Source organism: Lissotriton vulgaris, chromosome 2_1, assembly GCF_964263255.1.
Source record: "Lissotriton vulgaris chromosome 2_1, aLisVul1.2, whole genome shotgun sequence".
Classification (NCBI taxonomy): Eukaryota; Metazoa; Chordata; class Amphibia; order Caudata; family Salamandridae; genus Lissotriton; species Lissotriton vulgaris.
In genome coordinates, this window is record NC_141687.1 from 1,803,011,964 (window position 1) to 1,803,034,957 (window position 22,994).

The 22,994-nt window shown below is 48.2% G+C and overlaps 1 protein-coding gene across 11 annotated transcripts in view; it reads right to left on the bottom strand.

Moving 5' to 3' along the window:
* NAP1L4 (nucleosome assembly protein 1 like 4) overlaps positions 1-22,994 on the bottom strand; it is a 1,422,554-nt gene that overhangs the window by 1,009,876 nt on the left and 389,684 nt on the right. The gene's annotated exons all lie outside the window — the stretch shown is intronic.

Sequence of the window (22,994 nt, forward strand, 5' to 3'; positions counted from 1 at the left end):
ACAGGCGTTGTCGGGTAGCTTCTTTCTGCAGCCACGTGGATACCCGGGGTCGAGGACGTCCAGGAGTCGGTCACGAGCTGTCCCACGTAGGCTTCTCGCTGTTGGCGGTGTCGGCGACCTGATCGGAGCCAACAGGCCTTGGCAAATGCAAGCCACGCAGAAGTTGAAAGATGCTGTTCACTCGGACCAGCAAGGTCAGAGCGGGTGCTCCTTTTCACAGGAGCTTGGGTAGGTCTGGAGCAACCAGACCTGCTGTGTAAATCTTCGGGTTCGTCGCCAAGATGGCCGCTGACCACGTGGCTAGTGGCCGGGATGGCGCGTCGAGTGGCACAATGCAAAAGGGCCCCACGCAGATCGTGGAGATGCTGGAGGGCTGATCTTCGGTGCAAGGGCTGCTCGGTGGTGGGGGTTCTCAATCCCCAAAGCACAACGTCGAGGATGCCTCAGAAGCTGCGCAGTCAGCTTTTCGAGTGTCTTTCAAGAGGTCCGGTCCCACGTCACTCGGTGCCTCCACGGGTCCCTTCTTCGCAGGGACTGTGGATCGGGCTCTGAGAGGTCTGGGAGTCTGGTTCTTGTCGGGCTCTGGGCTCGGTCTCCGGCGGGAGGCGGCGGCAAAGCAGACGTCGAGTTGCTGGTTGGTACCTGTGTTCACAGGGTGGCCACTCCTAGGCCACAAGGGAGATTCTCTTCAGTCTTCTGTGCAGCAGAATGTCGAAGTCCAGTCTTCTTCTTGTTTAAAGTTGATTTCGGGATGATCTGCCGTGCAGTGGCACTGCTCCCCTTCTTATTCCCAAACTGGGGGTGGATCACCTACTAGGTCCCTCCTCTGGGAGGAACCAGGAAGGGGGGCGGTTACACCCCCTTTCCTTTGTCCAGCTCCGCGCCAGGACTGGGGCTGGAAGGCCCCAGAACCGGTTTGGACTGGCCTATGCACGGGGACACCTTGTGTGCCCCGGGCATGTCTGATTCTATTCAGCCCTGTCCTACCCAATACACAAAATCCTGTCTGGGGTGGTGCTCGCACCTCCCAAGGCAGGAAACCCTTTGTCCAGGCCACCATCTGCCGAGTTTCGGTCAGCAGCAGGAGGCCAGACTTGTGTCTGTGGTGGCAGCGTCCATTTTGTGAAGCTGAGGCTCTGTTTAACTTTAACCGGGGTTAAGGCTACACACATGTCGTGTCCCTCTAGAAGGGTGGAATGCTATCCCCGTCGCCAGAATTGGCGAGGGGATAGTATTCCAATTTGTATGACACCTTACTCGACATGTTTTGATAAAGCCAAACCAAAGATAGCATTTAACCGCGAGGATTATAATGCACTTAAGAGTATATGGTATGGCAATATCCCGGAACAGCTTAGGGAGTTGTTCCCGACAGCTGCAGACAGGCTCAGCTCATGCTAGAGCACCATCTCACATATTTCCAAGCACTCTGCCTCCAGGATTGATGAGGCCTTCCATAGGAGTGGCTGATAGGAACATCTGTGTCCAGTTTAGGGTTAGGCACAGACATACTGTACCTAAGTAAGAGGTGATTACACCAACTTACCCCAGCTGAGTGATCAGCCAGTTGTGTCAAATATGGAGGCCAGGCCAGGGGTGGCACAATACATGCTGCAGCCCCTGGCAGGCCTTGGCTACACCTATGCCCTGGGTACCTATGGTACACTGTTACAGGGGCCTATAAGGTGAACCAATTCCAATTGTGTTATGCACCTAAGGTACATGGAGTCCATTTTAAGGAGAGAGCAATCAGCCTGGGGCCCTGAATAGCAGGATCGTAGGCCAACTAAGTCAAAAACCAGCTAAACACCAGGCAAAAAGTTTGGGGGTAACCATAGTCAGATATCCACCTTCCTACAGGCCAAACCTAAAATGTGTAGAAATAAAATGGGAATACAGAAAGAAGCAAAAGGAAGATAGTAACAAATGAGGCGAAATAAAGAATTTTGTGTTGTTCGAGATAAGATAAAAGTGACATGAATGCTTAGTCAAAACATTTTTTCAGAAAAAATGACTAAGAGCAGGCGTCAAAACAGAAAAGTGGCAGTAAGCCAAAGCCAATAAGAGACGCATTGACCGGACAAGAGAAGGAAAAAAAAGAGAACATGATAATTGCAAGTAAGGAAAAAAGATCGACAGAAACCAAGAATAAAATCGATCTAGCATTTAGATATTACAAGAAACTTTTCAAATCCTCACTCAGATTGAGCCCATTAGGGGCCTTGGTATCGAGGGACATAATGAGTTGAGATTCACGCTGTCTCAGTAATTTTTCGCGGTCCCCACCGCGACTGGGTTGAGGCACTGAACAAAGGACTGTGTATTGCAAGTCCTTCAGCTTTTTGGCATGGACTGCTTCAAAGTGCCTCGCCACGGGGTAATTGCTATCACTGTTAACAATGGCCCTGATATGCTGAAGTATTCTTTGATGAACAGGCAGCTTGGTGCTGCCTATGTACTCCAGATCACATGTACATCTGAGCTTGTAGACAACAAACTCCGATCTACATGTTAGATATTCTCTGATGGGAATGGGTGTGTCGCTAAATGCAGTGACATATTCAGTAGTATTGGTGGCAAAATTACAAGCACGACAGGAAGTGCATTTAAAAAAAACCATTTTGGTAATCTTAGTGAGTTTAGGTGGATTTTCTGGTGCTGTTCTATCAAGAGCGTCACGCATGGATGGCGCACGTCTGAATGTGATGGTAGGTGATTCAGGTAACATTGGGCCAAGAATAGGATCCGTCAGAATGATAGGCCATTCAGTGCCAATGATGCGCCTAATCTTTCGCTCCTGTGAGCTGAAAGTAGTTATTAATCCGACAGTGCGCTGAGAGTCATCCTGGGTATTTTTGGTATTAACAGTGGTGGGCTCCCTTGGTGTAAGTAGTGAGACTATCTACTGATGAAGCTTTAGCCAAAGCATGATCAAGTATAATTCTAGAGTACCCTCTTCTCAGGAAACGTTTGGATTCCTCAAGGCAAGTGGCCAGAGAGTCAGGGTCACTGCAGATTCTGTGGATTCGAATGAATTCACCAAAGGGAATACTGCGGATGGTATGTGCTGGATGGGAGCTGCGTGCGTGTAAAATTGAATTACCAGCAGTACTCTTGCGATGTAGTTTAGTCAAGAGTGTGTTGTCCTTGATAAACAAGTGCACATCTAAAAATTCCGCTTCAGAAGTGCTAACATTGGCGGTGAATTTGAGATTTAAGCAGTTGGCATTGCAGTCAGATACAAACGAAAGAGCCTGATCTTTGGTGCCCTTCCAAATGATGCAAATATCGTCAATGTAGCGCCAGTAATGCGCAATGAATGGCGACCATTGAGCGTGTGTGGTTTTGAGCTCGTGTTCCTCCCACCAACCCACATGAAGACATGAGTAGCTGGGGGAAAAACACGAGCCCATCGCCACACCACGCAATTGCTGGTAAGTATTGTTCTTGAAGCGGAAAAAGTTGGAAGTAAGGCACAGTTTAATCATGGCGATCAACATGGAATTGTGTTCCCTGAAACAAATGGCACGTGTATTAAGATAGTACTGACATGCGTTTATACCATGCTGATGATTGATAGAAGTATAAAGCGATTCGATATCTAAAATCAGAAACAAATAATCGCTGCACCAATTAACAGTTCCAATCTTGGTCAAAAAATCTGTAGTATCTTTTAAAAAAGAAGGGAGACTTGCCACATGAGGTTGGAGAAAAAAGTCTACATATTTGGAGATGTTTTCAGTCATACTTCCAATGGCCGATATGATGGGACGGCCAGGCGTGGGGGTAGCAAGTTTGTGAACTTTTGGCAAAAAGTACAAGTAGGGTGTCACTGGATGGTCTTTAGATAGGTAGTTGCATTCATCTTTAGTAAGGAGATTGAGTCTTTTCCAGGTGCTTAGCTGCTTACGTATTTGATTATGATTCTGAACCATGGCAAATTGTGATGATAGGGTGTAACATGTAGAGTCAGATAAGTGTCTTTGTGCTTCTTCAATATAGTCCGATGTTTTCCAAAGAACAGTATTGCCACCCTTGTCGGCACTCTTAACAATCACATTTTGGTTCGATTGGAGTTTGTTAATAAGCAAATTGTATTGCTGGTCATTGTATTTCAGTTGTTTGTGTTGGGTCAGGATAGATCTGTTTAAAGTTTTAAGTTCAATGATGACACGATCGCTGAATATGTCTACAGCGTCCCGAGGCATGAGTGGAAAGAATGTCGACTTTGGTTTGAATGGCGTTGGCACTATGCGATTCACATTGAACACTTGGCTGACAGTTGGTACAGTTTGGGAAGTGTCATCAAAGGCTAAATCGTATAGGTTTTGCAGGCCAGCATTGTCATGTACTTGGAGTTGAGGTGCCATGTTAAAAGGAATATCAGTTGCCCCACTTTGTTTGCGTTTTGCCTCCAATTTGAAATATTTGATAAGTTTAATTTTTCTCACAAATTTGTATAAATCAATCCGGGTTTGGTTGTAGGAAAATTTGTTTGGTGGACTGAATGAGAGGCCCAGAGACAGTAGCTGCTCCTCCGCCTTGGTGAGAACAGTGTCAGACAGATTGATGACGGTGTTGTCAACAGTGCAAGTTATCTGCGCCAGTTCTTGTTTGTTTTTGTTTGCGAGGTATTTCTTCTTATGACTCCTCCGCCTTGAGCGCCTGCGCTGGCTGACTGATTGCCGGCCTGATTCTGAGGATTCCGGGAGCGCAGGGAATAGCGCCGGTCCTCGTTGACAAAACCCAGTTCTTCTACCACTGTGAAGTTTTTGCCTGGGTCGGGGATAGCAGATGTTGAAGCACCCTCGTCTTCACTATTGGAGGTCAATGAGTTAATTGACAGTATGTCACTGTTGTCAATAGGTATGCCAGAGCCTTGATTGATTGTAGCTGTTTGACCGCCTGCTGTTTTGCCTCCGTTGGATAATGCTTTGCGCTTTAGATTGTCAAATTTTCTGGAGAAGGTGAATATCCTTCCAGTGGCGTAGTCGTTTTTATCTCTTGCGAATTTAGTGATTTTGCGCTCAATTATGCTGTCTTCCAGTTTTTTGATACAGATATCAATCTCTGCTTTGCTCTTTACAATAAAGTCAGTTTCTCCAGTTGCCTCCAATAGTGCTTGTATTTTGTCAATTTCTATTAACAATTTATCTCGGTCCGATTCGGCATATTTAATCAAGATGTTGACCATATTCATAGAGCTTTTTAAACTGTAGTCCGCCCATATATATACATATATATACACATATACATATATATACATATACATACATACATATATACACATATATATACATACATACATACATATATATACATATATATACATATACATACATATATACATACATATATATACATATACATACATACATATACATTCATATACATACATATATATACATACATATATATATACATACATATACATACATATACATACATATACACACATATATATACATATATATATACACATATATATACATATTTACACATATATATACACATATTTACATATATATATATATACATATATATATATATATATATACATTTATATACATATATGTATACACATATTTACATATATATACATATTTACATATATATACATATATATATACATTTATATACATATATGTATACACATATTTACATATATATACATATTTACATATATATACATATATACATATATATATATATATATATATATATACATATATATATATATACATATATATATATATATACATATATATATATATATATATATATATACATATATATATATATACATATATATATATATATATACATATATATACATATATATACATATTTACATATATATACATATATACATATATATATATATATACATATATATATACATATATATATATATACATACATACAAATATGTGACCAAGAGCCTGTGCGCTCGAAACGCGTCTTCTTTGTGCCCATTAAAAATATCTGAAACCTACCCGGCTGGAGTGGCTTGTGATTCCTTCACATTGCAGTGTTGTGCAGGAGATCGGAGTGAATACATACATATATATATATACATATATATATATATACATATTTATATATATATATATATATATATATATATATACACATACACATATTTATATATATATACATATATATACATATTTATATATATATATATATACATATTTATATATATATATACATATATACATATATACATATATATACATATTTATATATACATATATATACACATGTACATATATATATATACATATATATACATATATATATACACATGTACATATATATATATACACATATATATACATATACACATACATATACATATACACATATATATACATATACACATACATATACACATACACATATACACATATATATACATATACACATATATACACATACATATATATATACATATATACATATACACATATACATACATACACATACACATACATACACATACACATATATATACATATACATATACATACATACATATACACATACATATACACACATATATATATATACACATATATATACATACATATAAATATATATATACATACATATACACATATATACATACATATACACATATATACATACATATACACATATATACATACGCACAAGTTACTACTTGTGTAACGATATATCTGTAAGAGACATTAGTTAGTGATAGATTCCTTACCTTAGAATATCCCCAGGCGTCAGACTGGATCCGGAAATTTTTGCGTAGCAATACCCCTGCGCGCTGGTAGGCGTCGTCTGCGGCTCCGCGTCCGTCGTCGGCGTCGTGAGCGCCGGGATGACGTCGGAGTAAATAGACGGCGCCCATGCGCGCTGACGTCAGTTCTGATAACACAGCTTTTCCGCGCCAGATACGCAGAGCCATGATAGAACTAACACTGGTGCCATGAAACTAGGGCCCTGAAAGGGGATGACCTTAACCCTAAATATCGGTTCGCAGAACGGGGAGGATGGGAGGGCGGTAAGGAATCTATCACTAACTAATGTCTCTTACAGATATATCGTTACACAAGTAGTAACTTGTGCATCTGAAAGAGACACGTTAGTGATAGATTCCTTACCTTAGAATAGATACCCCAGCAATACCAACCCCGGTGGTGGGTCTGCGAACCAATATCACACCAGAAAGTCCTGGAGGACGGAACGGCCAAAGAAGCCATCCCTCCGGACTTGACTGTCCAGGCAGTAGTGTCTTGCGAACGTGTGCAGCGAGGCCCACGTGGCTGCCTGACAGATGTCCTGCAGGGGGACACCGCGGCCCAGGGCAGTTGTCGTTGCCGTGGCCCGAGTGGAGTGAGCCCGCAATCCAGCCGGGGGCTCCTTCCTCGCCATGGAGTAGCATGCTTGGATGCACAGGATGATCCACCTAGAGATGGTCCTCTTGTGTACAGCCTTCCCCTTTTTCGCGCCCACGTAACCAACGAAGAGTTGGTCATCCACCCGGAATTGGCGAGTGCGGTCTAGGTAGTAGGAGAGCGCACGTTTTGGATCCAGACGGTGGAGCCTCTCCTCCTCTTTCGAGGGATGCGGAGGCGGAAAGAAGGTGGGCAAAGTGATGGACTGCCCGATGTGGAAGGCCGTGACAACCTTGGGCAGAAAGGAAGGTCGTGTACGCAACACCACCTTATCAGGATGAACAGACAGGAAAGGTGGAGAAGAAGAAAGAGCCTGGAGCTCACTCACCCTCCTGGCAGAGGTGATGGCAACCAGGAAGGCCGTCTTTAGAGTAAGGAGACGAAGAGGGCAGTTATGAAGTGGCTCAAAGGGAGCACACATCAGATAGGTGAGAACAAGATTCAAGTCCCACTGGGGCATCACGAAGGGAACAGGAGGGAACATGTGCGTGATGCCCTTCAGAAACCTACTTACAATAGGGGACTTGAATAAAGAAGGCTGATCTGGTAGCCTCAAGAAGGCTGATAGAGCAGAAAGGTACCCTTTAAGAGTGCCCAGAGCAGAGCCCTGCTGGGCAAGGGAAAGAAGAAAGAGCAGCACTTCCGAAAGGGGTGCACAGAGAGGATCCACAGCCTTTGCTGTGCACCATGCCACAAATCTGTTCCACCGGCAGGCGTATACCGACTTTGTGGAGGGACGCCTGGCTGCCAGAATGATATCACAGACTTCGGGAGGCAAGTCAAATGGCCTCAACTGCCGCCGCTCAATCTCCAAGCTTGTAGGTGGAGACTGGACAGGTTCGGGTGCAGGACCGTCCCCTGCTGCTGCGACAGAAGGTCCTCCCGAAGAGGCAGACGAAGCGGGGGATCGACTGACATGCTGAGTAGCTCGGGATACCAGTATCTTCGTGCCCAGTCCGGAGCCACAAGGACGACCTGGGCCCGGTCGCGCCTGATCTTCTTCAGCACTCTGGGCAGAAGTGGTATAGGCGGAAAGGCGTACAACAGACCGCAGCTCCACTCGCGACGAAAAGCGTCTCCGAGCGAGTGCTGCCTTGGAAATTCCAACGCGCAGAACTGCTGACATTGCGCGTTCTCTTCTGTGGCGAATAGATCTAACCAAGGCTCTCCCCACTGTCGAAAGAGACCTTGCGCCACGTCAGAGTTCAGACGCCATTCGTGATCCATCATGCACCGGCGGCTGAGTTCGTCCGCCCTGGCATTCAGAGAGCCTGCCAGGTGTTGAACCATCAGGGACACGCCCTGATGTTCCAGCCACTGCCAGAGGCGCAGAGCCTCCTGGCAGAGGGTCCACGACCCCACACCGCCCTGTTTGTTGCAGTACCACATGGTGGTGGTGTTGTCGGTGAACACTTGCACTACGCTCCCCCTGACAGAGGGGAGGAATGCCTTCAGTGCAAGACGAATCGCCCTCAGCTCCAGAAGGTTGATGTGGAGCCGGGACTCCGCCGGAGACCAGAGGCCTCTGATCTCCGCCTCTCCCATGTGGCCTCCCCAGCCCTGGAGGGACGCGTCCGTCACAACTACGTGCTCCGGCTGGGGTAGGGAGAGGGGTCTGCCACTGACCCAGTCGCGGTCCGTGAGCCACCACTGCAGTTGCTTCGCAGTGCCCTCTGAGATCAGGACATGATCGGACAGGTTGCCCTGATGCTGGGCCCACTGAAACTTCAGGTCCCACTGCAGAGCCCGCATCCGCCACCTGGCGTGACGCACCAGAAGGATGCAGGAGGCCATCAGCCCCAGAAGCCGCAGCGTCAACCTGACCGAGACCCGGGATAACGGCCTGAAGACAGGAATCAGAGCCTGAATATCCCGAACCCGCTGTTCGGGAGGGTAAACCCGAAACTGCGCCGAGTCGAGAACCGCTCCGATGAAGAGGAGCTTTTGAGAGGGACACAGGTGTGACTTCGGCACATTGATGGAGAACCCCAGCAAGTGCAGGAGGTCGGCCGTAGTCTGGAGGTGGCTGACGACTGCGTGGGGCGAGCCCGCCTTCAACAACCAGTCGTCGAGGTAGGGGAAGACTGATACCCCCTGCCTGCGCAGATGGGCTGCGACCACCGCCATCACCTTCGTGAACACCCGTGGGGCGCTGGCAAGGCCGAAGGGGAGCACGGTAAACTGAAAGTGCTCTTGGCCTACCAGGCCGAAGGGGAGCACGGTAAACTGAAAGTGCTCTTGGCCTACCATGAACCGTAGGTAACGCCGGTGGGCCGGCAGGACGGGGATGTGGAAATAGGCGTCCTGCAAGTCCAACGCTACCATCCAGTCTCCTGGGTCCAGGGCAGCCAGGACCTGAGCCAAAGTGAGCATCTTGAACTTCTCCGTCCGGAGGAAGCCGTTGACGTTCCGCAGATCCAAGATAGGGCGTAGGCCCCCTTTGCCCTTCTTGGGTACCAGAAAGTAGTGGGAGTAACAGCCACGTCCTACTTCTGGCCCAGGAACGCGCTCGATGGCCCTCTTGGCCAAGAGGGCCGAAACTTCCTCTTGCAGAAGTTGCAAGTGATCCCCCGACACACGGTGGCATTGAGGTGGCATGGATGGAGGGGAAGACTCGAAGGGGAGGGAGAAACCCCTTCGGACAATTTGCAGCACCCACCTGTCCGAAGTGACTGTATGCCAGTGGGAGAGGTGATGGCGAACCCTGCCTCCCACAGGCGTCACATGGGCCTGAAAACTCGGACTAGGAAGGTTTTGAGGCGGGGGCTGCTGAGGGAGGTGTGGACTGGCCTCGCCGCTGACCCCGACCACCGCCGCGGCGGTTCCCACGTCCGCCACTGCGCTGCTGGACATTTTGCGGCGTGTGGCTGGCGGTCCGTGGCGGGGCGCCCCTTCCGTGGCCACGAAAGGAGCGAAAGGCACCCGATTGCTGGCGTGGGGCCGTAAGGCCCAAGGACTTGGCCGTGGCCCTGGAGTCCTTGAAACGTTCCAGCGCATGTTCTGCCTTGTCGCCGAAGAGGCGACGGCCATCAAACGGCATGTCCAGGAGGGTGGCCTGGACATCGGCCGAGAAGTTGGCGGACCTCAACCAGGCGTGGCGTCGAACCGCCACCGTCGTTGCCATCGCCCTGCCCAGTGAGTCCGTGGTATCCAGCCCACATCGGATAGAAAAACGTGCCGCATCTCGGCCGTCCGCAAGGGTTTGGCTGAGTTTAGCCCTGACCTCCTCAGGGCATTGTGGCAGCACCTCCGCAACCGTGTCCCACAGAGTGTGGGTGTAGCGGCCCAAGAGACAGTTGGTGTTCACTGACCGTAGCCCTAGGCTCACAGACGAGAAGACCTTCTTCCCGAACTGCTCATATCTCTTGGATTCCCTGTCGGGCGGGGCCGACGGGAATGCGGTCTGGGAGTTGGAGGCCTGGATGACCAGACTCTCGGGGGTGGGGTGGGTGGACAAAAAGCAAGGGTCGCCCGGTGCCGGGCGGTAGCGTCTGGCCACGTTCCTGTCCACAGGGGGGCCTGTGGCGGGCTTGGACCAAGTGCCCAGAAGAACGTCACACAAGGCCTCGTTGAACGGCAGGAGGGGCTCCGCGGAGCCGGACTGCTGTTTGAGGACCTCGGTGAGGAGATTAGTCCTCACGGCCGCGACGGGGAGCTGAAGGTTTAAGGCCTTAGCTGCCTTCGTCAACACTACACTGTAAGCAGAACCCGCCTCCGAAGCCACAGTCGGGGGCGACGTAAATCCAGTGTCTGGCGAGGTGTCAATACCACTGGCCTCCCCAAGCTCATATGTCCAGTCCTGATGTGACTGGCAATCTCGTGCCAGAGGGTCCTCGGACCCCTCCCATTGCTCCTCGTCACCCGGCTCCTGGAGACCAGGATTAACAGCCAGGGCCTCCTCGTGGAGATAGAACTCTCCGAAGGCCGACGGAATCGGCGCCCAGCGGCGCCCCTCCGACTCCTGAGGAGGACCGTAGGAAACATTGGGGGCCGCAACCACATCGGCTGCCGGGGACGACACCTGAAGGGACGGCGCCGGCGAGGTCGTAGGGTCGACCGGCGAGGTCCCGGATCCGGAGCCGGATCCAGCGAGGTCGTGCGGCGCCGGGACCGAAGTCGCCAGCGGCGCCGGGCCCGAAGTACCCGACGTCGTCGGGGCCGAAGCGCCCGACCCGGAAGGACCTCCAGACGGAGCCGATCGGCCCGAAGGCGCCACGGGAACCGACTGAGGAGGGAGGGCCCTCATGGCCATGAGGTACCTCTCGACCTCCTCCTGCGACGCGCCGTGCCCAGGGACCCGAAGGTGTGGGGCAGGCGGCGACGCTTGCGACTCCCGCGGAGCCGCGTGGGCTGTGTCGCCCGAGTCCCCGGTCGCATCGAGCGAGCGACGGGGCGGGTCGGAGGATCGATGGTGTCGCTCCGACCTCTCATGCCTCTTACCTGAGGACTTGGAACCAGACGATCGGTGTCCACTCCCGGAACGTCGATGACTCCGACCTCGCGACCTGTCCCTCGACCTCCCGTGGGACCGGGACCGGGACCTGGAGCGGCGCGGGGCCGACTGCCTCAGCTCGAGACGCTTGCGGGACCGCTCCCGCCTAGCCTTCGACGTCAGGGCCCGGCAGTCGGAGCAGGTTCGATCGTCGTGGTCGAGGCCTAAGCACTTCAGGCACCGGCGATGGGGGTCCGTGACCGACATGAGTCGGCCGCACTTCGAGCAAGGCTTGAACCCGGGCATCCCTGGCACCGATAGTCGAGAATCGACTAAATAGAGGATCAAAAAGATCAAAAAAGTTTTCAGTCAAAAAGTGACTGGGGGTAGAGCTTCTTCCGGATCTGCGCTAGCTGGCGCGGAAAAAAGAAGAACTGACGTCAGCGCGCATGGGCGCCGTCTATATACTCCGACGACGTCATCCCGGCGCTCACGACGCCGACGACGGACGCGGAGCCGCAGACGACGCCTACCAGCGCGCAGGGGTATTGCTACGCAAAAATTTCCGGATCCAGTCTGACGCCTGGGGATATTCTAAGGTAAGGAATCTATCACTAACGTGTCTCTTTCAGATATATATATTCATATATACATATATATTCATATACACATACATATACACATATATACATATATATACATATACACATATATATACATATAAATGCATATATACATACATATACACATATATATACATATATATATGCATATATACATACATATACACATATATATACACATATATGCATATATACATACATATACACATACATATACACATATATATACATATATATACATATATACATATATATACATATATACATATATATACATATATATACATATATACATACATATACACACATATACACACATATATACATATATACACGTATATACATATATACACGTATATACATATATACACATATATACATATAGACATATATACACATATACACATATACATATATACACCTAGTGGTGGAGTGGAGTGGTGTGGCTCACTGGTTAGAGGCGGCAGACCCGTAAGCAGAGAACGGCTCGGGACCAGGGTTCAATTCCCGACGCGGCAGGGTCTTGGACCAGGGTTAAAACGGACTCGATAATTCTCGCCTCGGTGCCTACTCTAACCAGGGAACACACTCGGCAACTCTGGGCATTAGCTTGCCTCATCTCTACAACGGCCCCCCACAGACGCCGGGGATGCCTGGTTTCACCTTGGAGATACCCAGAAAGGGACCATCTCACAGGGAAAACCAGGACGGGTTCCCCAGCGGTCTTCTGCGCCAGGATACTCCATGGAGTCATGGAGTCGCAGTGCGCTTTACAAGTACACCCAAATATATACACAGATATACACATATATACTTATATACACATATACACACACACATATACATACATATATATATATATATACATACATACATATATATATATATATATATATATATATATATATATATATATATAACCAAAGTTCTTTTGCCAATAACTTTGGCACTGATTGACGAATCTCCACGACATCCTCACAGAACTTCCCCTTTTGGTTCTACTGCTGTGTTGAAAGTTTCAGGATGATCCATTAAGCAGGGGCAGAGATAAAATGGGGATTTCACCCGGTTAAATCTATGGGGACTTTTCATTTTCTTAACATGACAACAGCCCGAACTGCTGAGTGGAATTACACCAAATTTGGCAAAAAGCTAGCTAGTTATTGGTCCAGAAAGTGTGCTTTTGCGATTAAATGTAAATCCGATCAATAGTTTTTTCGATCGATATCTTTGAAAAATATAGACATCTGGGGTCACGAGTCCTTGCAGTGGACTTGCGGATCCTACCAAAATTTGATTGGCAGTCAACAGTTCAACTAGTAAGTGTTTGCAGCCATCTGGGGGACTCTGCTTGAAGCAGAGTCCCGGAAAAAAAAGGGTGCAGAGTAGGAATACTGTGATCCCTCCACCCCTAGATATGGTGGGCGGGGGGGGAACACACCAGGGAGAAGGAAAATGCTACTTATCAGTATGCATCTGTTCTTGGCATGTAGAGCTGCAGAGTTACACACTATGCATAGATCGCCACCTGGTGTTGGGTTCGGATGTTTGCATTTTGTTATTGTCCTGGAAAAGTCTTTGGAAGTCACGAGATAGGTGACTCCTCCTGTGGACCATAGTGAGCATGGGCATCGGCTCCATCTTCAGATTGTTTTTTTTTTTCGCCAGTTAAGGGAAATGATTGAGTTTTGTGAGAAACAGAAAAGATGCCTATGTATAGTGTATCTAAATAAGATAATACTGTAACAGATATAGGTTGTCGGGGAGGCGGGTGGGCGCGTGTAACTCTGCAGCTCTACATGCCAAGAACAGATGCATTCTGGTAAGTAGCATTTTCAGTTCGAGGCATATGAGCTGCAGATTACACACTATGCACAGATTGTATAGCAGTACTCCACCCTAGCGGCGACCACCAGTACCTGTTGCAGTTGTTTGTCACAATCTTTTGAGAACAGCCTGGCCCACACTAGCATGTTGCTTTGCTTGCACATCTACACAATAATGTTTTGTGAATGTGTGTGGTGTAGACCATGTAGCTGCTTTGCAGATGTCATGTAAGGGAATGTTCCATATGAAAGCCATTGATGCCCCTATTTTTCTTGTAGAGTGGGCATTTAGGTGGAATAGTTAAGGTACGTTTTGCTTTTTGATAGCAAATTTGAATACATTTTACAATCCACCTTGCAATTCCAGATTTTGATATAGGATTGCCTTTATGTGGTGGAGAGAAGGAAAAAAAAGGTTGTTTTTTACGAAAAGGTTTGGTTCTGTCAATATAATACAGGAGTGCTCTTGTGACATCTAGGGTGTGAAGAGCTCTTTCTGCAACTGTTTGTGGTTGCGAGAAAATACTGGTAACTCTATTGACTGGTTGAGATGAAAAGGAGAAATGACTTTGGTAGGAATGCTGGGTTTATTTATTTATTCATTCATAAAGTTTTATATTGCGTTGGCTAGACCCGTGGGTATCAGAGTGCTTTACAAACACAAGGAAAAGAAAAAGTTGCACTACATCACAGGACATGAGGATGTATAAATATGTAAGTTGTCCTAAGAACCACTTTGTTATAATGTATTAGTAAGGAATATGCTACTTACCAGTATGCATCTGTTCTTGGCATGTAGGGCCGCTAACATTCATATCTTGTGCATAGATCGCCGCCTAGTGTTGGGTCCGGATGATTGCACCTTGTTGTCCTGGAAGAGTCTTTGAAGTATCACGAGATAGGTGGCTTCTCCCCTGGACTACAGTGCGCATGGGCATCCTCTCCATCCTTAGATTGTTTTTCGCCATTGTGGCAGAGATGGAGTCCAATACAATACTTGATGACCATGCTTACAAATAATTCTGACTACTACAGCTGTGACAGGCACCGGGGAGGATGGGCGGGCGATATGAATGTTAGCGGCCCTACATGCCAAGAACAGGTGCATACTGGTAAGTAGCATATTCCGTTCGAGGCATGTGGGCCGCTAAATTCACATCTTGTGCATAGAATAAATAGCAGTTTCTCCCTTAGCGTTGGTTGCCCGAGCCAGCTGCAGCAGCCTGAAAGAGGGACGTTAGAACAGACTGTCCTACAGCAGCTTGCTGCTTGGAATGTACATCAACACAGTAGTGTTTGGTGAATGTATGTATGTTATTCCATGTGGCTGCTCTACATATGTCCTCTAATGGAATGTTACCCAGGAAAGCCATGGATGCCCCTAGCTTGCGTGTGGAATGCGCTCTTGGGGGGACTGTTAGTGTGCGTTCAGCCTTCTGATAACAAATCTGAATACACTTAACAATCCATCTGGCTATACCGGATTTGGAAATGGGTTTCCCTTGTGCTGTGGTGAAAAAGCAACAAAGAGTTGTTTAGTCTTACTGAAATCCTTCATCCTGTCTATATAGTACAGGAGAGCTCGTTTTACGTCTAATGTGTGCAGTGATCCTTCTGCTACTGAGTCTGGATTAGGGAAGAAAACTGGCAGTTCAATAGTTTGATTAATGTGGAACTGAGAAACCACCTTGGGCATAAATTTAGGGTTAGTGAGTAGCACCACCCTATTTGCGTGAACCTGTATAAAAGGTTCTTGAATGGTTAGGGCTTGCAGCTCGCTAACCCGTCTCAGCGACGTGATCGCTACTAAGAAGGCAACCTTCCAAGTTAGGAACTGTATCTCACAAGAGTGGAGAGGTACGAAAGGAGGTCCCATCAGTCTGGTCAAAACTATATTAAGATTCCAGACCGGTGAAGGAGGTCTTCTTGGTGGGATGACTCGTTTGAGTCCCTCCATAAAAGCCTTTATGGCTGGCACTCGGAACAGCGAAAGGTGTTGCCTGTTCTGTAAGTAAGCCGCTATTGCCGCCAAATGAATACGTATAGAACTGTATGCCAGATTGCATCTGTATAAATGTAACAGGTAACAAATAATGTTCTGTGTTGATGCATCCGGCGGGTTTATGTCATGGTTGGAACAGTAAATGACAAAACGTTTCCATTTGGCAGCATAGCAGGCCCTAGTGGTAGGCCGTCTTGCCTCCTTGATGATGTCCATACAATCAGGAGGCAGATTCAGATACCCAAATTCTATGACTTCAGGAGCCATATCGCAAGGTTTAACTGTTGCGGATCTGGGTGCTGAACTTCGCCATGGCTCTGGGTGAGAAGACGCAGTCTTTGATGAGGCACCACAGAAAGTTCTAGGAACGTGGTGTACCATGCTTGCCTCGCCCACGTTGGAGCAACCAGGATGAGAGTCATCGAGTGCTATCTGAGTTTCCGTGCCACCAGAGGTATGAGCGGGGCCGGCGGAAAAGCGAACGCAAATCTGCCTGACCAGTTCATCCATATCGCATTGCCCTGAGACCGCGGGTGTGGGAACCTGGCGGCGAAGTTTGGGCATTTTGCATTCTCGTTTGTGGCGAACAGGTCGATGTCTGGATGTCCCCACTGCTGGAAGTACTGTTGCAGCACCGAGGGATGAATCTCCCACTCGTGCACCTGATGGCTGTGCCTGCTGAGCAGATCCGCCATCTGGTTGTCATGGCCCGGGAGGTGCTCCGCCATGAGGAAAATGTTCCTCTGAATGGCCCACTTCCACATGCTCTGAGCCAAGTGTGACAACTGTGGAGAGTGAGTACCTCCCTGCTTCTGAATGTAATACATGGCCGTCATGTTGTCCGTCCGGATCAACACGACCTTGTTGCACAGATGTATCTTGAAAGCCTTCAGTGCCATGAAGATTGCCATCAATTCCAGCAGATTGATGTGCATCTTCTTCTGTTGATCCGACTATAGTCCCTGCACAGTATAATGAAGGAGATGCGCCCCCCCCACCCCAGGAGGGATGCGTCCCTCGTGAGCACTATTTGTGGTACAGGCTCTTGGAACGGTCGTCCCTTGCAAAGGTTGCGTGGATTCCACCAATGCAGAGAGTTGTACGCACGACCGGTCACCAACACTAGGTCTTTCAATTGTCCCTGAGCCTGATTCCACTGTCGTGCTAAACACTCTTGGAGCGGACACATGTGCAGTCTCGCGTGCGGGACTATGAAGATGCAGGAGGCCATCATGCCTACAACTGCAGAAACACTCGCGCCTGTAGTGAGTGTTGTGGTCTGAATTTGCGAATCAGCAGTTGCATGCTGTCGTTTCGCACTGAGTTTGGCTGGGCTGTAGCTGTCACAGTGTCCAACGTCGCTCCCAAGTATTGCTGTACTTGAGCGGGTTGAAGATGCGACTTGGGATAGTTTAGAGAAAATCCCAAACTGTGCAGAAGATGAATTGTGCGGGACACGTGGCTGGAGCACTGCTGGGCCGACTTCGCTTGCACAAGCCAGTCGTCCAGGTAAGGGTAGACATGAATGTGTTGTCGCCGAAGGTGTGCCGCCACTGTCGCCAAGCACTTGGTGAACACTCTGGGAGCAGTGGTCACTCCAAAGGGTAGTACCTTTAACTGGTAATGCTTGTTCTGTATAGTGAACCTGAGGTATTTCCTGTGTGCCTGATGTATGGTTATATGGAAATATGCATCCTTCAGATCCAGAGTTGCCAGGAAATCCCCCTGAGCAACGGCAGGACCTGCTGCAGAGTCAGCATGTGGAAATGTTCTGAAAGAATGTATAGGTTCAAGGGTCTCAGATCCAGAATGGGTCTGAGAGACCCGTCCTTCTTTGGGACTAAGAAATAGAGAGAGTACACCCCTGTTCCGTGCCTAGAGGCACCAGTTCTATGGCCCCTTTTTGCAGTACGCTGGCCACTTCTTGCTGTAATAAGGTGAAGTGCTCTGCGGACATAGGATGGTGTCTTGGTGGAATGTCGGGTGGAGTGGATGTCAGTTCTAAACAAAACCAGTACTGGATAAGTTGCTTCACCCACTTGTCTGTGGTAATGCCTTCCCAGACTGGCAGGAACTGCTGGAGTCGTCCCCCGACCGGTGTTATATGGTCCGGGGGCAGTGACAAGACGTCACTGTTTGGTATTTGCTGAGGACCTGGTGTTATTATTTCCACGTCCTCTGCCTTTGGTGCTGTTACCACGGTATCCACCTCTATTGTTTATGTTAAAGGTGGTCTGTGCACCACCTTTATTGTATTGTGTTTGCTGAGATGTTTGCCCCCTTGACGGCCCTCTACTACCTGAGCGACGAAAAGAACCCCCTCTGAACTGTTGAGACTGCAAGGCCCCCATAGACTTAGCCGTCTCGGTGTCCTTCTTGATCTTTTCAAGAATTGTGTCAACGTCAGGCCCAAACAAGAAATCTGGGTTAACAGGGTGATTGAGCAAACTTGTTTGTATTTCTGGTGTACCATGCCTGCCTCCTTAGCATTACACTAGTGTTAATGGCCCTGGCTGCAGTGTCTGCTGAATCTAGGGCACACTTGATAGAAGCGTTTGATATCAGTTTCCCTTCCTGAATCAACATTTCCGCCCCCTCTATATATGCATCAGGCAAGTGTTGCAACAATTGCTCTAGGGTATCATAGTGAGCCCTATCGTATCTAGCCAGTAGAGCTTGTGTATTGGCTATTCTCCAAATATTCGCCGCCTGCGCAGCAACCCGCTTCCCAGAGGCTTCTAATACTGTAGATTCTTTGTCTGGGGGAGGAGCATCACCACTCGTTTGTGAGTTCGCCCCCTTCCGGGCATTGGAGACCACCAAAGAGTCCAATGGCAATTGACCCCTGATATACGTAGGGTCCACAGGAGCAGGCCTGTATTTCTTTTCAATACGTGGGTTCACCACCCTTGCTCTGGTTGTGTCCTTGAAAATGTCATTGGCGTGCTTAAGGACACCCTTCAGCATCGGCAGCGTCTTCACTGATCTGTCCGACGTAGAGAAGGTATCAAACAGAAAGTCCTCCTCAACTGGGTCTGCATGCATGACCACATCATGCTTCAATGCTGCCCTTTCAAGTAGAGCGTTGAACGCCGCAGTATCCTCTGCGGGGGCTGTCTTCACTTGGTAAGACTGGGTGTCCGCCGTGCCTTGATCGTCGAGCACATCCTGCGAGTCATCCGGATTAGATTCATCAGGATAGTTGAATTGCTCGTCATTCTGGTCATCACCCCCACCATCCTCAGTGCGTGTGGGGGAATGAGTAAAGGCTTGTCCATAAGGCCTTATGGACTCGAAAAGAACTGGCGAGGAAGCAGAGTCCCTTTTCCTTTTGAGTGGAATTTGGTAGGTTTCCATTGGCTTCTCCGGCAAGATCTTCCGTTTGAAAAGGGTGAGTCTTCCGGTTGCAGAGTCAATGTACAACTTCTTTGAGCTTTCAGAAGAAGGTGGAGTGGAACCAACGCCTTCAGGAGTGGCGGTCGTCCCCTTAAAATTTGACAACATTTTACCAGGGTCGGTGCTCTGTGCCGGCTTAGACGTTTTAGGTCTTGCAGTCGGAGGCAGTCTAAAAACTATAGGTGAAGGCCCCGATGGCTGTTTGACTTTTTTCACGGCCATCGCCAACTTCGAGCCAGGTGTCGTGCTGGGATTCCCAAAATGGCCGCGGCTAGATGCGTCACGTTCCAACGCAGCCATTTTGTGCTCGTCTTCGAGAACCTTCACCAGCATCAACTTGTATGCATTCGGACTGAGGGGCGGCTGCGACTCAAGTCCGTCTTCAGTGTCCATGCCCCAGAGGGCAGCCTTAGCTGATGTCGCTTCGTCTCTTTGGGCCTTTGGCACATTCTTGGATGTACCGATCTTCGGGTTGGCACCCTTTTGAGACCCCGAAGGGGCAATGACACTCCGAGCCTTCTTAGGATCCGATGGAACAAGGCTTTGCGAAACGAATACTGGTTCGACCAGTTTCAGTTTGGGTTTCGATTTGTCTTTAGTCAGTTTCGTTTTCGTTTTCGAAGGCGTACCCACCGAAGGCTCTGAAATATTCTTAGCCGGGCCAGGTTGCGGCCTGTAGAATGAGTATAAAGATCTTGGCTAAGGCCTTCTGGCGATGCTTCAACCTGAGCCTTTGACAAGACAGTGTCACTTTCGACCCCCCAAGGTTCGGTCGGGTCTTGCTCATCGCTGGAGCCGCCCTCTGCTGCTCCAATGGCCATACAGTCGTCTCTTACCTCGACGGCTTCATCGTCTTCGATGTTCCCATCGTCTACCTCTTCTCCGTAGTAAGATTCTTGACGGGAGGCCGGGTCAGAGAAGTGCTCCGATTCCTCCTCCTGGACGTCCTAGTCGTCCCCAGCCTCGAAGATATCCTCCACATCCGACGCTCTCCACGCCGGTAGTCTCGCCTCACGTCGAAGAGCGAGCGCCTCTTCCGACCTGAATTTCGAACAGGCCAAGCAACTCTCCTCGTCGTGGTCTGGAGACAGACATCTGTTGCAAACAGGGTGCACGTCAGAGAGGGTACTTCGCGTTACAGACTGGGCAATGTTTAAACGGGGCCTGGAATTCCATCGTCGATGTCAATCTTCGATCGGGCCTAAAAGCTGGGAGCACACGTGCTCAAGTATCCGGGAAACCGGATAAGTTAACTCAGAACCAAACGAAGTACAATACAGACGCTTAAAGAGGCCTTTTGGCCTGAAGGAAACAGGTTTTTCCTATAGGTTCCGAACGAGAGTCACGGAACACATCCGAACCCAATGGCGGGAAAAAACAATCTAAGGATGGAGAGGATGCCCATGCGCACTGTAGTCCAGGGGAGGAGCCACCTATCTTGTGATACTTCAAAGACTCTTCCAGGACAACAAGGTGCAATCATCCGGACCCAACACTAGGCGGCGATCTATGCACAAGATGTGAATTTTGCGGCCCACATGCCTCGAACAAATGGTTCTTGAATGGTGAGTGCTTGAAGCTCACTAACTCTTAAGAGAAGTAATGGCTACTAGGAAAGCAACCTTCCATGTAAGGAATTGTAATTCACATTTGTGCATAAGTTCGAACGGAGGACCCATGAGTCTTGTGAGGATAATATTTAAGTTCCACACAGGTGAGGGTGGTACGTTGGGTGGAATAATTATTTTGAGTCCTTCCATGAAGGCTTTGATGGCAGGTACTCTAAATAATGACAAGTGTTGCCTATTTTGCAAGTAAGCTGCTATAGCAGCAAGGTGTAACCTGATAGATGTGTATGCTAGGTTAGACCTTTGTAGATGTAGTAGGTAACATATGATGTGTTGGATTGCCACATCTAAGGGATTGATGTTGTTGTTGTTACAATATATAACACGTTTTTTCCACTTGGCAGCATAGCAAGCTATAGTGGTTGGGCGTCTAGCTTCTTTTATAATATTCATGCAATCAGGAGGAAGGTTAAGGTAATCAAGCTCTAAGATTACAGGAGCCAGATCGCTAGGTTGAGTTGTGCTGGATCTGGATGTCTGATCTCTCTATGGCTCTAGGTTAAGAGGTGTGGAGAGAGATGTAGTTTTTTGTGGAGGTCTACTGAGAGTTCCAGTAATGTGGTGTACCACGGTTGTCTGGCCCCTGTTGGAGCAACTAGGATGAGCATCATTGACTGTTGCTGTAGCTTGCGCACCACTAGTGGAATGAGTGGGAGAGGCGGAAAAGCGTACGCAAATCTGCCTGACCAATTCATCCATATTGCGTTGCCTTTGGACAATGGGTGTGGATACCTGGTGGTGAAGGTTGGGCATTTGGCGTTTTCGTGTGTTGCAAAGAGATCTATCTCTAGGTGCCCCCACAGTTGGAAGAAAGATGGCAGAACTTGCTGATGCAGTTCCCATTCGTGAGACTGTTGTGTTTGACGACTAAGCAGGTCTGCTATGCAGTTGTGGACCCCTGGAACGTGTTGGGCTAGCAGAAAGATGTTTTGAGGAATGGCCCATCTCCATATGCTCTGTGCTAGGTGGGAAAGTTGGAGAGAGTGCGTCCCGCCTTGTTTTCGTATGTTGTATACTGCTGTCATATTGTCTGTGCGGACTAGGACAGCTTTGGCTAGAATGTGTATCTGGAATGCTTTTAATGCTAGAAATATGTCTAGCAGTTCCAGATGAGTGATGTGGAGAAACTTTTGTTGGGGTGTCCACGTGCCCTCTATGGTATGATGCAACAGATGAGCTCCCCAGCCGGAGAGCGATGCGTCTGCTGTTAGCACTATCTGTGGAACTGGCTCGATGAATGGTTGCCCTTTGGAAAGGTTTTTGGTGTTTCACCACTGCAGAGAGCGAAGAGTGTGAACGTTCACAAACACCAGGCCTGTTAGTTGATCTTGAGCCTGGTTCCACTGACGTGCTAGACATTCTTGTAGGGCACTCATTTGGAGTCTTGCGTGAGGGACTATGAAAATGCAAGATGCCTTCATCCCTATAAGTTGCATGAACACTCGAGCTGGGAGAGAGTGTTGTGGTTGAAACTTTGTGAGAAGGATTTGTATGCTTGATACCCTGGCTGAATTTGGATATGCAAGTGCTTTTAAGGTATTTACTGTTGACCCTAGGTATTGCTGTATATGGAACGGTTGCAGGTGAGACTTTGAATGGTTTATGGTAAACCCCAAGCTGTGTAGCAGTTGGATTGTAGCGTGAGTGTGTTGTACGC